Source organism: Charadrius vociferus, unplaced genomic scaffold (assembly GCF_000708025.1).
Source record: "Charadrius vociferus isolate BGI_N301 unplaced genomic scaffold, ASM70802v2 scaffold55, whole genome shotgun sequence".
NCBI lineage: Eukaryota > Metazoa > Chordata > Aves > Charadriiformes > Charadriidae > Charadrius > Charadrius vociferus.
Genome location: NW_009648444.1, coordinates 1046293 through 1052583, shown reverse-complemented (window position 1 = coordinate 1052583; position 6291 = coordinate 1046293).

The following is a 6291-nucleotide window of genomic DNA, read 5'->3' as shown; positions in this document are numbered from 1 at the left end:
TCTACTATGCTGGTAGCCTGAGATCCTCTTTCTTCAACCATTAGATTAACATGCACTGCTATAAGGACAGTAATCAGATCTTATTGATATCTAAGCCCAGTAAAATCTATAGCAGCTCCTTTTTCTACATATGAAATAGTCCAGTATCAATCTAAGCTTTATTACTCTATAGGAATATTTCCACATAGTTAATGGGAATTGGATTGAAGGACTGCATTTTTCTGCAACTCGGGCTGTTATTTCCATGGATCGGTAAAATGAACCTGCCCCAACCTCTACCTGGCACCTATCAGTGCATTATTATGCTAAAATGCCAGTGCACTTGACACAATGCTGCATTAACGTTAGGGAGTGTTGTTGCACCACAAAAACTTATTTTCACACCTCCCATGTCAAAACAACATTCTCGCATTGTAATTCACTTGAAAAGGTTTTGTTTGAGGCAATACTGCAAAAATTCAACATGACATTCACAATTAAATCAACAAAAGATGAAAGTATAATCTTCAGTTATTTTTATTGTATGATAATTAATCAGATGTCTTTTCATGTCTTTTCATGTCTTTCAATATTATCAGCATCCAGAACAACCCACTGAAGACACTGCTAGCTAGTTTTCTCATCACCACCCTCAGCCTTTGTAGTGTCTCTGCCCTGCTTCTCATGAACATTTTTTATATTATTTCTATATCAGCTCCTCGTTATCCAAGCTGTGTTCCTCAAACATCAAAAACACCTCTGCAGTACAAGTGCACACAGTGCAATTTTCAGCTCTAAAAAAATCATGTAATCACAGTCTTTAACACCTCAAGTTAGAAGTCTGCAGCTGATCACATTGCCAGTATCTTGAGCTACTTTTTGTTACAGCCAAACGTGATTTCAAAATCCAAGTTATTAAAAAATAAATTATCTTTAATTTAAAAAAAACCAAAACAAAATGTCAGTTTTATTTAACATACTGGAATGAAATCGGCAATTTTAACTGGGAGGGCAATAATATTTTAATAAGTCTGATACTTGTGTCAGAACATGTATAGATGGCGTACTACATATTTTGAACCAAGGTGGCAGGCATCCAATTAAAGAGACCATCAAGACATGCTAGGTTGACAAAGTCAAAGCTGAGGGAATCACATCCCTCATGAAAACACCATAAAGGAGATCTTCTTAATTGTTCACATTTAGAACGGTTTAAGATACAACAGTTAATAACCACAAAATCGAAAATATTGTTACATATTATATTTGACAGGATATTTAGTTACCCTATTGAGTAATGACTACTGAAAGGCAGGCCTTAAAACTTCTGCCCCTTATGGAATAACAAAGCACTTTAATTTAGCCACTTATTCTACTGCTGGTTAGACTTAAAATAACCTTGATGTCTTGGTTTCAGCATGCATTCATTTTTAAAAACCACCAAGAGAAAAAGTATTAACCAGACAGAGCCAAAGAAGCAGCTGGCACCACCACTATGTGAAAAGAATGTTCCCCAAAAGTTCAAGCATCTACATTACTATCCATCATGGATCCCCCTTCTAATATTTCAAAGTCATAAAAAAGTGCTAATTGCAGTCTTAAGTGAGAAAAAGGAAGTAATAGACTGCTGGAATGAGAGAGGATATGGGGCCATCCAAATGTAGACAGATAAGCCCTCTGCTTCCCGGACACTGCCAATGTCACAGATTTGCAAACAGTTAACAGAGGTCCAGAGAGAGAGAGAGAGAGAATGAGCCCGAAGGCTCACAGGTCTTTACAGGCTTTACTAGAACCTCCAGATGCAGCGCTAATGTTCAGTCAGTCCTGTGGCCTCCTGAAACACAATTCCCCACCCTCAGCTCTCTTGGGCATCCTCCAGAATACACATTTGCATTTAAAAGATCAGTACAAAGATAAAACAGGGGAAACAGGGTGCACAACAGGGAGACATTCAAATCTTTGGATTTAAGCTTCTAGCTTCAGGTAACTAATTAAGATGATGTGCTGAAGCAGGGATCAGTTGTTTCAGTCTTTCCTAATGTCAACTTTTTCCTCTCTCAACACACCCGTACTTCTTTTTTCAGCTCTTTCCAAATCTGCAATAGCCTTTGGGAACTGGTTTCTCAGCGCTTAACATTCTGCTTTTACCTCACAGGAGAGCAGGCAGGTATCTAACGTGCACTATGCCCAGAACTGCATAAAATACAAACAGAACACATGCATGCATCAGGTACTGTGTCCAGCTTTGGCCCTCTCAGCACAGGAAAGACATGGACCTGTTGGAGCGGGTACAGAGGAGGGCCACAAAGATGATGAGAGGGATGGAGTACCTCTCCTATGAAGACAGGCTGAGAGAGTTGGGGTTGTCCAGCCTGGAGAAGAGAAAGCTCTGAGAAGACCTTATATGGCCTTTCAGTACTCAGAGGGGATCTACAGGAAAGATGGGGAGAAGCTTTTAGCAGGATCTGTTGCTAGAGGATGAGGAGTAATGGCTTTAAACTAAAAGAAGGAAGATCTCAACTAGATATAAGGAAGAAAGTTCTTACAATGAGGGTGGTGAACAACTGGCACGGGTTGCCCAGAGAGGTGGTAGATGCCCCATCCCTGAAAACATTCAAGGTCAGGTTGGACGGGGCTCTGAGTAACCTGATCTAGTTGAAGATGTCCCTGCTCATTGCAGGGGGCTTGGACTAGATGACCCTTAAAGGTCCCTTCCAACCAAAACTATTCTATGTATGGTAGACTGTTCAGCATCAATGTAAAAAGCAAGTTTGGGGAAGGGGGGGGGGGGGGGTTATGCTCATTAAAAATATAAAGAAGTTTATGAGTTTCCATAATACAGGAAAATAGTTGGCAATGTAAACTGTTCAGTCCACATTATCTGTCAGCTTAGGTAATAAATGCCTTTAAAGCAGAATTCTTTACAACTCTGGACACCCATTCAACTCTGCAGTAGTTATATGACAACTAACAACTCAAGAGTAACTCCACTCCTACAATACAGCTACGACACAGGTAGATAACCTGTTTTGAAACTGACTGGACTGATAATAAAGGAAACCACAGCCACCAGTAGCAAAATCTTCCCAAGGTACACAGAAATCCCCTAGCATCATTCCCCACTTTACTGTTATCTCCCAGATAGCCAGGCTACTTCACACAACTGCAATCACTGTTTCAAAGTTCCTTGTAGATCTGTCCTTCACTACACCCATGGGAGAGAGTGGGATTGAGCCTATGGACTACTTAAGCACAAACTAAAATATTGGACTCGTTCAGAAGATATAGGATCTCATACACAATATATACCAGAACCTAGACAATATATACCACAACCTTAATTAGCCTTGTGTGTAGTAACCTGTTAGAAAGTATGGCGTATTCCTGCTATGAAACCAACCTGGTCTTCTGGCTACTCTGTCAAAGCAGAATATTGCTTCACCCCTTCTTTCTGTGTCTTGTCAACCTTCCTGATGTACCTGAAATGCTGGAATTTTGTAGCAGGGCCTCCCTCCAGATCTTGCTGCTGCAGAATGGTGCGTGTCTACATGGAGAGTGTACTGCTTTGTGTGGCTGCAGCACAGGCACCCACAAAAAGCTGAATTTAGAGAAGTTATTCTGCACCTTTTTAAGATGGGACTCAGAGCAGTAATGGCACCAAAGACAGATTATGCCTCTGGGATGTCACAGTCTCTCCGGAGCTCCGTCTGTGCATTGCCCCCTCAACCCATGCACACAGCAAAAAAAAAGCACATTCTAGCCCACAGCCAGTTTTAAGTCTACATAAAAAGCCATGGTATTCCATTTGACACAAGTTAGTAAAAGTACCAACCTGGTATTTTTCAGTCATCTAAAAACTGTTACTCTACTCTTCCATTTAAGTTCTTGAACAGTTTACATTTCAAAAGAAAGGGTGTCATTGTAGAATAATACATTAAAAATTGCCTGTAACTGCTTTGAATGCGCACTCAAAATGGAATTAGTCTTTTCAAAGAATCTGAACTTTTGGCATGGCACCCGCTTTTCATCTTGTAAGAGTGCTACTTGATGCCTATATATATAACCAGCTACGTTTTTTGTTGTTCGCAAAAAATGGTTTAGTGCAATGCTTGAATATATTACCTAAGAGACATCTAAAACTGATTTTCTTTCAAAAAGAGATCTGTAGTCCCCTGACTGCCAAGAAAATGAGGCTGGCAGGGCACTTTCAACTGAGATTTAAAACTCCCAGTACAGCTCTAAGTTCCTAGATGTTTTCAAAAGCCTCTGCCAACAGTCATCCCTGACCACTGGACCACTGGATTTCATAAATTCAGAAAGTTAAAGGATACTATTAAGTTGTACACATCCTATGAAACTCTTCACCGAGTGAACCAGTTTACATCAAAACCTGACTATGCAAAGCCTCTAAATGTTAATTCTACACTATCATAATTTTCTTGACAATGGAAAGATTGTTCAAAATAAGTTACTGCTCATGAGAATTGGTTTATTGTCTAGTAGAAACTCCCCTTGCTGACGCCTGCAAATCAAAATTTGTAAGAACCAGAAGTGATGCATTGGTGGAATTAGTGCCCTTATGCACAGTTCTGAGGTGATGGAAACACATTCAGCAGGTGTAAATCAGCACTTTGACTTCAGTGACATTACTCCAATCTGTGCTAAGTGATAATCTGACTCAAGACATTTAATATCCTTCCTGTTTAATATCCTCCGCCCCAGGAAAGAATTAAAAACACTTAGTTTGTTTCTGTCATTCCAATTCGACTATCAGACAGCAATGAAGAGGATGAATGCTAAGACCGTTGCATGCCGTTATAGTTACGCATTTTCACTAGGCAGAAAAGTAACTTGACATTGTTCCAGATCCTTGTAAACTGAGGTTCAGATAAATGAAACTGTGTAAAGCGCTACCATATGACTTGCCCTTGTCATTCTGGAAAACACACCTGCCTTAACAAACTTGAATCTGTATGATCCAAACCAGTCATTAAAAGAGAACAACTTACATTGTGTTCTGTTTTAATTACAACTCTTATCACAGTCCTGGGAGTATGATAACAATGCCTCTGTTTCTTGAATTGGTAACCAGATAGCTGCACATAAAAATATTGTAAACGTGATGTATTTCATAGAGAGAATAAGAACTCTGGTTTCCTGGAGGTGAATATTCAGATGAACATCACTACAGCATAAAAACTAGAGGGACACATTGTCATAAATCATTTCTGAATTAAGGATGAACAGCAGATTAAATTGCTTCTGACAGTACATTATGAAAACAAGCTGTTGAAAATTTTTTCTTGGGTTCTTTATTTCAAGGTTTCAGGTAATCCCTTGATTATTATAGTCCATTCTCTTAGAAAAGAAAATGCATCTTCTTAACACTGTAACAAAAAAATCTTTCCTTACATGAAAGAGCTAGGCTGTAAATTGAGACACTATGATTTCCTCAGACCTCACAAACAGTTCCTCTGGGTTATTACTTCTTCAGAGCATTCAGAGAGCCACAAGTAGTAACACTGATGATTCACAGTTCATACTGAAGCCATTGTGCAGCATGGCCTGCAGGCAAACTGTGCAGATGGCAAGGTTGCCATTTGTCAGGTAGGAATTTAGGTGCAATTTAAACTCTGCACAGCTATAGATTCAAAAAGATTTTTTTAAAGCTCCAAGGTTATTTTCTTTCATTATCTTTTTTTTTTTTTTTTTCCCCACAGCAGATATCAGAGCTGACTCAAGGCACGAGCACAGCCAGACAGCCGCCTGTAGGAACAGCCTGAAGAAGCAGCACTTTGCCTCCTCTGCCTGTGCTTGAGGGGACAAAGGTTGGCTGCCATACCCTGCCTCCTGCCAGACTACTAGGAGGACGGCAATGTGCAAGGAGGCTAAAAATGCTGCAGGAGTGATTGTCTGCCTTACTGTCCTCACAGCAACCCCAGGAACAGAAAAACCCCTCTCTGGCCACAGGACTTATGGGGTCCCTGCCTCAGAGCCTCCCTTACCACCTGACGCCCTCCTGTTCCTGTGAAAGCAGAAGTAGCTACGGCTCTATACCCTTCTCCTCCCCAGCAGCCCAAGAGGCAGGTTGTGTAGTGGTTCCTTCTGTGAGGTGGAGGGGGTGGAGGCAGGCCAGCGCTGGTGGGCAGAGCAGGGAACCTGTAGTCCTGTGGCTGGAAAGGTGCAAAGGAGGTCCATGCCCCAGTGAATGCGAGAGGAGAGGTGGATACACTGTGCAAGACCTCCGTGCTCATACCCATAACTCCATAAATCCTGGTGCGTAACTCCAGGTCCTGCTCCCATACTCTTTCC